This window comes from Furipterus horrens, unplaced genomic scaffold (assembly GCF_987537825.1).
Source record: "Furipterus horrens unplaced genomic scaffold, mFurHor1.1.pri manual_scaffold_7, whole genome shotgun sequence".
In the NCBI taxonomy this organism is placed as follows: domain Eukaryota; kingdom Metazoa; phylum Chordata; class Mammalia; order Chiroptera; family Furipteridae; genus Furipterus; species Furipterus horrens.
In genome coordinates this window covers 25,168,516-25,182,532 of record NW_028327177.1, presented here as the reverse complement: position 1 = coordinate 25,182,532, position 14,017 = coordinate 25,168,516, and the positions used below count along the sequence as shown (strand labels likewise).

The 14,017-nt window shown below is 47.3% G+C and overlaps 1 pseudogene; it reads right to left on the bottom strand.

The window, feature by feature from the left end:
- Window positions 1-450: 450 nt before the first annotated feature.
- Window positions 451-1,890, bottom strand: LOC150004136 (serine/threonine-protein kinase MARK2 pseudogene; annotated as a pseudogene).
- Window positions 1,891-14,017: the final 12,127 nt, after the last annotated feature.

Here is a 14,017-nt window from a genome sequence, read left to right as displayed (position 1 = left end):
GTTGACTCATTCACCTGACCCCTGCAGGCCTAGGAAATAAAAGTACCTAAAACTGTGGTCTCAAGACTGGCTGCTCAGTAGAATCCCCCAGGAAGCTTTCTAACAATCTAGAGTTTCCAACTTTTTTTTTTTTTTTCTGGATCAAATCATCAAATTTATTACACAATTTGGACAAACCAAGTACTTTATTAAGAACCTCCACAAACTTGGGAGCAAAGGAGAGGAGGGCAGGAGAAGGGCCCCAGGAGAACACAGTCCGAAGAGATGCGGGATCCTCTCCTGGTGTGAATCCTGAGCGGAGACCGCTGCGGCAGCTCCAACGTCCATCGCCCACCGGACCGGGTCCTGTCACCTGTCACCCGCACACACGGCGTGCGCTTCCGGCACCGCGCTCACCGGCAGCTGTCTGTGTCCACCTTCGATGCTGTAGGCCGTCCACAACTTTAAAAATTATGTTGGCGTGATTCTTGTCCTCTTGTGATGCCGCTTGTGAGTGGACGGCCCACAGCACACACACTTTAAGAGGAACCTGAAGGTTCTGTGAGCCACACCCTGCCAGCTCCGGCTAGGGCCAGAGGGAGAGCCTGGGGTCCCACCTTCAGGCCGTGAAGCCTGGGGGCAGTTGTCTGCCGTGGTTCCTTCTAGGGCTCCTGCAGTGTCGCGGGTGCTGTCGCGGCTGGGGGTGGTGGGGGAGCCTAGTAGGGAAGTGCTGGTCCTGGACTCCAGGCTGGGTGGGGGAACCGTCAACCTCTTCTCCAGGCTGCGCCACGATGTGGTGGAGCTGGCTTCTGGTAGGGGAACGGACGTCCTCGACCCCAGGTGGCTTGAGGGACCGGCAGACTCTCCTGTAATCTCGCCGATATTGGAGACAGGGGTGGGGCAGGGCCTTACCCGGATGGTGCGGCTCCTGAACTTCATGGTCGTGGCTTGAAGGATCATGTAAGTTCCCATGACCCTGTCGTACTTCTTTCGAGTCAACGACTCCTGGATCTCGTGCTTTGAGAACCCCATGTTCTTCATTAAGTCTATCACTTGGGGGTCAAGGTCACCCCAGGGTGGCTCACTATACGGCCTCAGTTCCCCCCCCTGTCCCATGTTGACCCATGGGTCCTGTAGTATGGCTTCCAGGGTAGGTCTTTTCCTGGGGTTGAAGGTCAATAACTTTTTTAAGAGATTTTGACCTTCTTTGGAAAGAAAACGTGGTACCTGGAACTTCCCTCTCAGGATCTTCTTCTTCACTTCCCCATGTGTGTCCCCCACAAATGGCAAAGCCCCCGTCAACATCTTATACAAAACCACCCCCAGGCTCCAGACATCTACCTTCGGGCCGTCATAGATCTGACCCCCGCAGAGCTCTGGGGCCATATAGGCTGTGGTGCCATAGACAGCGGACATCTTACTGATGGTAAATTTCCTACCAAAGCCAAAGTCTGCTATTTTGAGATTCCTCTCACCATCTACCAGTATGTTTGTCAGCTTCAGGTCCCGGTGGATGATCTTCTTCTGGTGACAGTACTGCATCGCCGACAGTAGCTGCCGGAACATGGGTCTGGCTGCCTCCTCGGTCCTGGGGCCACAGTTTTCGAGGTAGTCATATAAGCTCCCTCCGCTCACATGCTCCATGCAGAGGTAACACATCGTTCTAGTGACAATCACTTCAAACAGCTGTGCGATATTTGGGTGATTTAAGCTTTTATGACAACGAACTTCCTCCAGATATCTAGATAAGCCAAACCGACTAATGGCCTTGACAGCCACCTCTGTCCCCGTCGGCTCGTGCACGGCCAACCACACCGTGGCAAAGGATCCCTTGCCAATGGTGTGCAGGAGCGTGTAATCACCAATAATGCGCTCCTGAGGGGCAATGGTGGCTTCAAGGCCACCAGCCATGGCGGCTTCAAAATAAGAACAAAAATAAAAAGAAAACAAAAACAAAGAGAAAAAAATAAAAATAAAATAAGTAAAAATAAAATAAGAAAAACAAATAAGAAAAATTAAAAAAAGAAAAAGTAATAAAGGGAAAGGAAAAAAATTCAAAAAAAGAAAAAGAAATGGGAAAAAAACAGGAAAAGAAAACAAACTCTCAAAGTTAACGGCAAGAACAAAGCTCTCAAGTCCAAGTCCAACAGGTCACCACAATAGCTCCCTGGGCTCTAACGGACAAAATCTCAGCCCCGCCAGGGCCCGTATATGTAGGATGCGCTTGCAGAGGTGTCACAATGGTGCCTGTGATGTCAGAGCATGGTGTGGAACAGGCATGGCTGGGGATGAACTATAGTGGGTTTGTTTTTTTTTGGTCTCACTACCATTTTGCTCTGGAATAAAAACAGACAAACAAACAAACAATGGGTCCCCTCCCACCCAATGAGATTTTTGTTTATGTGGGATATTAAAGATTGAAATTTACTTTCTTAGAAGTAAAAATCTGTAAGTTGCAACAATAAAATAAATAAAATAAAATAAAATAAAGTAAAATGAAAAGTCTTACTTCGTCTGATTCTCCAGGTCATAGTTCAAATATCACCTGATTAGAGAAAATCTTCCCTGACCCAGTCATTCCTACCCGCCTCGCCCAGCCCACCACGTTTGTCATTTTCACAACACTGACCACAGGCAGCTGGTTCTTGTTCACTGTCCGACCTTCCAACGAAGGCAGGAGCATGACTGTGGTCTTTCCTGTGTCTAGCATGGTGAGTAGCAATAAGGTAAGTGGTTAATAAGTATAAAAGTTTGGGGGTAACAAGACACTATATGGTCAACTACTTATTTAATCAAAGTGATTCATTAAAAAAATCTTTTAAAAATTCATGTTCTGTCTTCACTCAGCTTTTGGGACAGATAAGATAGGAAAGAGGAGAGCTGAAGTCTGGGTTTCCAGGTATGTGGGCACATGGGGAGCCTGAGGAAAAGCCAACTGGAAGGAGCCTTGCTGTAAAGATTCAAGAAGATGATCCATTCCTCCCTCCACTGCTACCTGCTAAGGATATGATCAGTTTGGATCTGCAGTGAGGCTGCAATGTCACTTGACACTTTGAACATCCATTTCCAGGTTACACAAAGGACATCTCAGGTGACCCTTAGTAGGCCATTGAGGTAAGTTTCTGTTACTTAAATGAACCATCTTATGGAGAGAGTGATGATGAGGCTGGTTAATTTACATTTGTAAAAACACTTGCAAACCTCTGGATGGGAGGACTTCTGCAGAGGTACAGAGGGTGAGGTGACGTGTTGGGTCCAATTCTGCCCTTTTATGGTGGCACAGAGGGAGCAGGTAGGCTAGAGGACACTTAGGAGGGTGGGGCCTCTGGCATGTTATAGTCATGCTTATCCTGAAGAAATCTCCCTACTTTCAGTATATGGAGTGTTTTAATCACGTGTATAAGTTATTCTAGGACTTATTTTCCTTTAATATGTCTCTGCGGAAGTCTCAGCTTTGTGGTAAAGGGACTCTTTAGAGGGATTTGCCTGTGAGCTTTTCCCTCCCCAGCACTTCAGTCTGTTATTTTTTACCTTGTATCAGTGCTCCTTGGCTCCTACGCATGACAATCTCTGTTGCTGAGCTGACTGGGACCCAAAGGACAGTCATTTCATCAATTATAGACAGATGTTTACAAGTTACAGTCAGAGATTAGAATAAGCTCAGACAGGAGAAAATTTCAAATAAAGCTGCCAGTCTATGAGTTAATTATATCCATTTATAAAACTGGTGTTAATAGTTTCTTAAGAAATAATACCAACAAAATAGAATATTTACTTTAAAGAAAAAATATTTTATTGATTTATTTTTAGAGAGAGAGATAAAGATAGGGTGAAAGAGAGGGAGAGAGACATTGATGTGAGAGAGATACAACCTTCTGTTGCCTCTCACAAACCACCAAGTGGGGACCTGGCCTGCAACCCAGGCATGTGCCCTGACCAGGAACTGAACCAGTGATTCTTTGTTTCCCAGGCTGGTGCTTAATCCACTGAGCCACACCAGCCAGGGCAAAATAGAACATTTTATGATCTCTTTCAGCAAGGACAATACAGACGTAAAACTGTCAAGGAAAAACCAAGCTTTGGGTAACTCCAGTTTGAGGTCTCCTATAGGCTGGGGTGTTCAATTCGGTCAATGAGGTACAAGTTAGGGGCTTTTAAAAAAATATGCTTTACTGATTATGCTGTTACAGTAGTCCCAATTTCTTTTCCCTTTCCTCCCCTCCACCCAGTACCCCGTTTCCCTCCAGCAATCCCACCCACCCTTAGTTCATGTCCATGAGTCAAGCATATAAGTTCTTTGCTGGGAGGGGAATGAAAAGAAATGGCACAGGGATTGAGAACCATTACTCTGTTTTGTCTTCATAGCACTTACTACTATTCAAAGTGGTTTCATTTCATTATTTGCATGTTTATAGTTGTTGCCCTTCATCTGGCTCTGTGAGGGAGTCCCATTACTCAGTGACTACGATACCGATAGTACTTTCCATAGTTCATTGAATCTATAACTCCTTTAGCTGTAAGATGCACTATTATCTTAGAGAATACTAAAAGACAAAAAAATTCCAATTAAATTATGACCAGTTTAAACTATGACTGAATTTTTATTTTATATTATTTAGATAACCCTTTGTTAGGTGTACATCAATAGCTGAACAGATAAGGAAGAATATTACAATGGAATATTACTCAGCCACAAAAGAACAAACTCTTACCATTTGTGACAGCATTGATGGGCATAGAGATTATGTTAAGTGAAATAAGTCAGAAAGAGAAAGACAAATACTATATAATTTCATTTATATGTGGAGTCTAAAAATAAAACTAATGAATAAACAAAATAAAACAGAAACAAACCTATAGGTACAGAGAACAAACTGATGGTTGCCAGATGGGAGGTGAGTGAAGGGATGAGCAGAAAAGGAGAAGGGAATTAAGAAGTACGTCACAGTGGGAGATCCAAGATGGCAGATGAGTAAGTGGAAGCTACAGTAACCTCCTCCCAGGACCAATCTGGAATTACAACTTAATTGTGCAGAAATCATCTGGAATAACCAACTGAACACTAGCTGGAGAGAAGCCTTATAACCACGGAGAGACAGAAAAGGCTGCTTCATCACAACGTGACTGGTAGGAAGTGCAGAGATGTGAAAGGGCTGGCTGGGCTCCCACAGGTGGCAGCTGAAGGGATGGAGAAATATCTCAGCAGCCAGTGTTCCCCTGGAGAAGGGTGGGGTTTAACCCTCCAGCTTGGCTTCCCAGCCTATCACAACAGAGTGGAAAGTAAAATAGCATCCAGCTGTGAAAAGTGAAAAGCCATGGGGTTTTTTGCTGGCCTGAGACAAATGCCTGGAGACAAAGAGCTCTTAAAGGGACCATGTATGAAAATACATTGACACCCACTTACCCTGGGATCCAGCAGAGGGAGGGCAGAGTGGACTAGAGATGCCTAAGGAGAGTTTGGGGCCGTGGGTTTGAGGAGAGAACTCTAGAGTTTCCAACTTAACTCTAATGCTGGCACCCCAACCTGCCTCCTGGAAGAATATTTGAGGGGAGCTGCTCTGCAGGCCAGCTGTTTATGACTCGTGTTCCTGGGCTCTCAGTGTGCTGGGTTGTTGGCCCCCCAAACCCTCTGCCACCAAATGCACTGGCATATGGTTTACCCAGTTTAGCATTTTTTATATAGGTGATTTTTTTCCCCAGAAGGAAATAGCCATTGTTCTTAAGATAAATGTAATATATGATTGTTGTAAAACAAAAATTTTTCCCCCAGAATGTGAGGTCGAAAGTGAAAATCACCCTTAATATCCCAACACACAGAGGTGCCCCCCATTGAGAAAGCACAAAGCAGCTCCTGCCAGCCAGGAGCTGGCCTGGCACTCACAGCTGGGCTTGGTCTTCTGCTTTGAGCATAACCAGTTTTGCAGAACAGTGACATCAACCAAGGCTATTGTGACTGTGATGATCAAAACAAAAATAAAACCATGTCTGAACCAGACAAAAACAAGAGCATTGTCCAAAGCACAAAAATAGCCAAACATCCCCCTATTCTGGCTAATGGGTGACCATTGTTTTTGTTTTTACCAATTATAGGCTCATTCCATTCAGCTTGATAAGAATTAAGATAGAGAATCAAAAAAATTGCCCCTGCTTCCTGGCAGCATCTAATCCAGAGCAGAGCTCTTCCTGCTTGAACCATTCCTCAAAGCACCAACCACAAGGCCAAATTTTGATCAAATTCCTTTCTGTCAACAGCATCCTCGACTGAGATGCCCCTGTTGCCCACTCTCCTCACTCCAACAAGCCGAAAACCCAACCACACGTGTTCCTGGTGGCCTTTGGCTAAAGAGCACTGATACCCTAGATTTATGAATATATTTACCCATAGGTTGGTGTATGCATATACATTTTTATTCTGAAAAAGACTACAATTCTGTTTTGCACTCTTACTTTTTGTTCAATTAATAATTTCCTAAAATTATCATTTTAAATAGCTGCATTTCTTGCTGTATGTGCTAATAACACTTTCCAGGTGTGTCATGTTCTTTCTATCTCTTCAAGCTGTTTGTGAGGAGGTTTGTATGCTTTTTTGTATCAGCCATGGACTCCCCACAGAAAGTCTTGAAAGGGACCAACTCCTCACTAGGCTTCAGTGTGGGGAAGCCATAGGTAAGGGTAAACATATGACAGCCATTCTCACAGGGCAGGGCATGTCCTCTCACGGGTGGAAGGAAAAGTGGGCACAGATTCAGAGTCAACCTTCAGAGCAGGCCCTGGAAGGAGGTTCTCTGCCCTACCCCACTCCCAAAGTGACACTCACCCGAAAATTGGGGATGTGGAACACATTTGGCCCTCCGCTTTCAGAATAGCCACTGCATGAGAGGGAATTCCATTCAGGGTAATTGTATTTGAAACCTCTTTTGGCAGATTTATGTCTCAAGGAAGTCTCTCCAGGGTGGTGAAGCCAACAAAATTCTGAAACAAGGTCGGTTCAGCTCTGTTAACTAATTCAGGATAAGTCTATTAACTCAATGCCAGGTAATGGGCTTGTTCTAGCTCTTCAGTGCTTCTCAAGCTTTGCTATGCACCCAGTTCACCTGGAGATCCAGTTACAACCCAGTCTTGATTTCACAGGTGTGGGGCCAGTGTGTGTGTCTGCCGTGCTAACAAACTCCCAGCTGATGTTGATGAGTCCGAAGTAGTCAGGCTCTTACCATCTGGCTAGGACTTACCCTTAAAAGTGTGCTATAAATCCACCCTTGTCGCTTGCCAACAGGAGGAACGAGTGTGATGATCACCAAATGACATCTTAGACCTCAATTCCCAAGTAAAAATACCTAAAGCTGTGGTTCTCCCACCTCAGAGAAGTCTTCGGGTCCCTTCAAGGGATGAAGCCACAGCTGAATAAATGTCCTGCTTTCTGGCCATTAAAATTTGTTTTGACATCATATGTGCAGCTGCAGAGACAGGGAGGGCACCCAGCTTCCCATAGCAGAGTTGTCTGGGAGCTTAAACATACCTGCTCCCCAAAAGCCCCCTTGAAAGCCCACGAGGCCCCAGACTGAAACCCTGCCCATCTCTTTAATTATCTCCATATTAATGTTCATTATTTCAAATTGAGAGTTGAAAACATAAATAGGTTCAAAAGAATTGAGCTAACTTCTTGACTGACAGATTTATGAAGGGTTACTAAGGGAGGAAATTGAGCAAATTTGGAGAGCAAGCTGTAACCTGCTCAGGAATGCCTTTCTCTCCTCCTCCTCTGCCTGGTGGACCTTGCTCCAATCCAGTGGGACATTTCTCATACTCTCCGGCACAATGCCACCACCACCTCAGTCCCCGTTTGACCCTCTCACCCCGATTCAACAAGAAGCACAGCAGCAGATGGGCCTCTGAACAATATCAGATGAATAGTGGCCAATTGTTTGGTCACAAATTTTGCATCCAACAGTGTTGAGCTTCCGTTTTCTTGTCCTAGAGCTGTGTGCCCAATATGGTAGTTGCCTGCCACACGTGGCTCTTTAAGTTTACATTAATTAACATTAAGTAAATTTTAAAATTCAGCTCTTCAATTGCACACACCACATTCCAAGTACTCAAGAGCCACGTGTGACTTGTGGCTACTCTGTTGGATAGTGCAGAGAGAACATTTCCATCCTTGCAGAAAGTTCTATCACACAACACTGTTCAGATGTTTCCCTCCAAAAACTAACAAGGTGTTTTAAGAAAAGGTGTCCCTTCCTCAAGACACCCTACTGCCCCTGCAGGAAAAAAACAGGCAACAAATACTCAAATCTACACCCACGCTGTAAAAGCCCCCTCTTCCCCTGCCCCGCATTGTGCAGAGCACAACCTGCACCATCATCCACAGCAAACTTGAAGAAAGTCTTTCCCTGATCCCTTGAATGTCACTTCTCTCTGCCTTCCCCACTTCAGAGCATGCCCCCTCATCTTCTCCTTTCTGGGAGAGGGGTTGCTGCTGGTCCTTGTATTAGTTTCCTATAGCTGTTGTAAAAAATCACCACAAATTGAGTGGCTTTAAAAAAAACCAGAAATGTATTCAATCACAGTTCTGGGAGCCAGAAATCCCAAGTCAAGGTGTCAGCAGGGCTGCACTCTCTCCAGAGCCTCCCTTCCTGGCCTCTTCCAGCTGCTGGGGCTCCAGGCTTTCTGTGGGTTTCGGCTGCATAACTCCCATCTCTGCCCTGTCCTCACATGGCCTTCTCCTCTGCATCTATGAGTTCTCTTTGGCCCTTATAGGACACACCTGGATAACCCAGAAGGCTCTCATTTTGGGAGTCTTAATTACATGTGAAACGATCCTTTTCAAAATGAGGACCACATTCATTGGTTCAGGGGGCTAGGACAAGAACATAGCTTCTGGGGAGCCACTAGTCAGCAAACTAGAGCCTTGTTGCAGGAGCATACAGACTGCAGCCTCCGTCTGGACACTCTCAGCAGTCCTAGACTGACCTCCCTCGAAAAGGGACTCTTTGGACCTAAAGCAGAGATGCTCTTGCCACCAGGTCCCTCACGCATTCCAATACAGTGGAGGCCAGCTTGCTCCCTCCCACCTGAGAATCATCTGTAAGGGGTCCCCACACCTTTTCTAACATCAGGCACAGGTTCATTTCTGTGTGATAGGCTGCAGCAATCCAAGCCAGAGCCTTAATGAGATTGGACTGGAGATGCGGGAGAGAATAATCATGATAACAATAATAATAATAACTCCTTACACTTACTTGGTGCCTACCATGTGCCAGGTGTGATTTTAACTCTTTTATGACAAATGTTATAACCCTCAAAACAACTCTAGAGAGCAGGTTGCTCTTAACCCCACATCAGAGGCGAGGGATCTGAGGCAAAGAGGAATTAAGTAATGTGCCCAAGTCTGATCATTTGGGGGCCAGGATTTGAACCAAGGAGACATTGTGCCCTAACTGGTGTGTCTCAGTGGTTTGGGCATTGTCCTGCAAGTGAAAGGTCACCAGTTCGATGCCTGGTCAGAGTACATGCCTGGGTTGTGGGTTTGGTCCCCAGTCAAGGCGCGTATGAGAGGCAACTATGTTTCTCTCACATTGCTGTTTCTCTCTCTCTCATTCTCCCTCCCTTCCCCTCTAAAAATAAATAAATAAAATCTTAAAAAAAAAAAGACATTGTGTTGGCTAGAGGTTTCTGGAGACTTTGTGGAGCTAACAGATTTGACAGAACACAGACAACTCTGAGGAATGCTGGAGTGCGTCCTCAGTGCAGGAGGGGCAAGCAGAGCTTAATTCCTTTTTAACGGCTCTCGGTTGAGGGGCTGTGGTTCTTTGAAGAGACTTTGAGCCAAGAGCTGGGCTGTGTGGGCCCCTGGCTGGTATCATCAGGTCTCGCTTCTGTCTCCCTCCATGCTCCGCTAGCCAGCCAACAAACGCACGGGCAAATACATGAACCCACGAGTTCATGGTTAGAAGAAACAGAGCAGGCTCTCTTGCCTCCCAGCTGTCTCTCCTCAAGCCTCCCGCAGTCTCTCTGAACCACCCTTACCTTACTGCTGTGAGGGGTTGGGGGGGAGGAGTAGCAACCCAAGGTGGCTGGAGTGTTCAGAGAGCACGAGAAATACGAGAAATATGCAAGACCAAATGGGGAAGATAAGGATGGCTTGACCCCCTCTGTGTGGAAAGGTCTGAGAAGGGCTAAGAAGGCAGGGACAACACCTAGCATCTCTTGGGAGCAGGGAAGTGACATCATGGGTGTCTCTAACTCACGGCTTCACCAACATGAACCAACCACAGAGGCTAGATTTGAGAAGCTGGTTTTCAGCCTGTCAAAAATTACCAAATGAGACAGGCAAAAGCAGGGACAGAGGACCATGCCCAGTGTGCTGTGACCGCCGCAGCCCGGCCCCTGCAGGCCTGGTTCTGCTCTGTGGGAGGAGGGCTGAGAGCCCCGGAGAACAGCTCCTGGTGTGGAAACAGAGAAGTCTGGCTGTTCTCTTTCAGCATTACGTTCTAGTGGAAACTTCAGCCATAAGCCAAGTCTTGGAGGTAGCGAGGGAGGGAGGAACCTGACCATAGGAGAGTAACGGAGTTTACAGTAGATATTTCCTCCTGAACTAGACCAGAATTTTCCTGGGCAGCAGAGAGGAATAGAATAGGCCCAGGTTTTAGAGTCAGAGTGTCCTGGGTGGAGTTTCTGACTCCACCCTTCACTGTGTGACCTAAGGAAAGTTCTATAACTTCACTGGGCCTTGGTTTCTCCTGTAAATATGGAACTAAAAGGGCCTTGAAAGATTATCAAAGAGATGCTTTGCTCACAGGTTGTCCTTCCCCCTTTCTCTGCAGTCCAGTGAGTGCTCTGGTTCAACATTCAAGTTGAAACTTCCCGGGGCAGGCCTGCCCCTTCTCTCTCTCTCACCCCTCCCTGTTCACCTGAAGGCTGAACATGCTGAACTCGACTGGAGGGCAGCTTCTCCACAGCCCTGGGAGGAAGGCTCTGAGGAAGGTTCACCCCCACTCCTCAGGGAGCCAGGTGCCCTCAGGAAGATAGGCTCCACTCACTTCCTGGGCTCCTGGGGAACAGTTCCTTACCCTCCCCTTCCCAGGGTGCCTTTGAGTGGTACACCAATAACTAGCTGCCCAGCTAATGCCCCTGGATTGGCACATGAGCCTTGCAGGAAAGACTGGGATATTCAATGACCTCAGCCTCAGAGAATGTGGGGGAATTCAGTGTGAGGCAGGGCTGACACAGCCAGGCCTGAAGGGGAGGGCAGCTCAGGCTGGGGAGTTTACAGGACCAGCTGAAGTGTGTCACAGTGTCACCGTACCCTTGGGGGTCAGGGTGACCCCTCCAGCTGTGGGAGATGGGCCACCATCTGGTCTGGGGTCCTGGTGTACTTGTAGCTGTTGCCACCCTGAGTCTGGCTTCTCCTGTGTCTGGCAACTGCCCAGGGACAACTGAATTGTTTTCAGGTTGTTTTCAAGGCTTTCTCCTGCAGCTGTCATGCCCCCCTGCCCCCTTCCCTCCAGAGGGACTGAGCTCCCAAAGGACGCCCAGGGCCCCACCTTGGCAGTCCAGGGGCTTGAGGCCTGGCCTCCTCGCAGCCCTGCCCGCCTCTTTTCCAGACTTTGCTCTTCCGTCTTCCCCTGTGGGCATGGATGTGAGGCTCACCTAAGGCTGTCAGATAGATAAAATAAAAGTACATGATAGCCAGTTAACGCTGAATGGCAGATCAATAACAAATAATTTTTCAGTATTGATCTGTCCCAGACAAAATTTGGAACAAACTTACATTCATCCTTTTATCTGGAATTCAAATTTAACAGGTCATCTGGCATCTTATCTGCAGGGAGACACTAAGACATCAGGGCACATGCAAGGCACTGGTGTTTTTCACGTCATTGCACATATTGACCTGGTTCTAAAACTCTGGCACACTGCTGATGTTCGCAAACATTCCTTAAACTGAACTGTTAAACTGTGTATTCTATCGTCACCTATTGTACTAAAAACCTCCAGCGGATCATTTTTATTCCTTCACTTGTCTTTCTTATTTTTGTTACCATGTGTTTTAAAAATGTCCTGCTAGTGTCTAAGAAACTGCCTTATTCTTACTTTATTATCAAAGCTGTTGAAGGACAAGACTTTTTCACCTTTCTCTTCTGTTGTAAGAAAAGCCCAGTCACATTGCACCCTGTTTTCCTTTGGAAAGGGAAGCTGTGAGGCCGCTCCCAGCCTCCTGGAGAGCGGGGCTCACTCCGGAATGACAAACACCCCTGGGATGTGCATACTCCTAAAATGATGCCATCGGCTGGGAGTGTGGGAGGCTTGAGGTCCAATCCTGCAGGCCAGGGCCACAGGGAAATATCCAGGCACGTATGGCTTAGAACTGTGGGAATGTGTCCCTTCTATTTTTTGCCTCCTTCTGTTTCTTTTCCCACCTTTTGTCCCCAGGGTAATGGAAATAGCAATGTTACAACATAAAGAGTCCTAGAAGCAAGGGGTGGCCAGGGCTCCTCCACAGCAGGCACAGAGATCCCAGGTCTGCCACCGGGCGTGTGGCAGGTACATGAGCTTCACTGCACATACACCTCAGTTTGGACGGTCTGCCCTGGCGGCCACCTGGCCGCTCCAAGGCCCAACTGTTCCTCTGGGTTACTGTGGAAGAACCCTTGGGAGCATCCTGGGCCTCTCCAGGCAGCACCTTGGCAAGTGACCAGCTTGGGCCCTCCCTGCCCTCTCAGAAAAACCAGCCTCCGCCCAGCCCAGCTGAGTCCAGAAGCTCAGAAATCAGTCCTCTGACGTGGGCCCTGCTTGGCCTGGCCAGGGAAAAGCCTCCCGGGCAGGCCCTGCAGCCCCAGCTGAAGGTTCTCTCCTCCCTCCACCCTCCTGCCTCTTTCTACACCTCCCTCCCAGGATCCCCAAGGGCTTTGTCAGGGTGCCTCATGCCAATGTCACACCCACGTTGGCTCAGTGTGAGAGAATGTACGTGCCACGGTGGGGTGGTAGCTCCGTCGAGCTCCCAGTTTGTCAGCAGGGCAACGGCTTAAGGGCACTTGCCTGCGTTGCCTGTGGATTAAGCTCTCAGTCTCAGACTCAAATTGCTGGATTGAAATCCTGGCTCTCCCACCTACTAAGCTACTTAACTTCTCTGTGCCTCAGTGTTCTTATCTGTGAAAGAGAGCTAATAATCATCCTTATTTCATAAAGCTGTTGTGAGGATTCAAGGAGGCAATGCATGTAAAGAGTTCAGAAAAATGCCTGCCACATCTCGGTGCTTACCAAATGCTGCTTCTTTGCTATTATCTAGATCTGCCAGGGGTCCTCTAGAGTCATTAATGTGTGGTCCCTGCAGCGGGCAGCATACAACGCTAGGCACTAAAGGGAAGGCATAGGAAATGGAAGCCGTGGTCCTCATTCTCTGCTCTTGGGTCCCCTTGGAGAAAACCTGAAAGGACCCGCATAGTTGATTTCTTTTGTGCTTTGGAGAAAATCCCAAATTAGAGGTCCATGTCTCCTCAAGGTACAAGCCAGAAATTCGGTTTCCCAGCCTCCCCTGCAGTGGGGAATAGGCATGTGACTCAGTCTCCAACAATCAGATTTGCTCATGTGACACCTTGCAGAAGCAGGAGACTTCTGACACCTCTCCTCCATCCTTGCCTACACTTTTCTATAGAGGGTGCTACAGACTGAATTGTGTCCAAGCCCCCCACACCCCGACACACACGCAAAAATGATATGTTGGAATCCTAACCCCCAGTGCCTCAGAATATGACCTTTTTTGGAGATGAGGTCTTTTCAGAGATAATAAAGTTAATGAGGTCACTAGGGTGGGCTCTGATCCAATATGACTGGTGTCCTTATTTTTTAAATGGGCAAATTTGGACACACACCCACAGGAAGTGTGCGTAGTGAACCACGGGAGGCTCTTTCCCAAAGAAAGAAGGGGCAGCTGCCAATGTCCTGTGAAGCTAAGCTGCCTGTCTAGGCCTCTCTCCACCTTCGTGTTTAGATCAGATCATAATGAGGACTGAAGTCACCCCGATGGGTCACCAGGAGT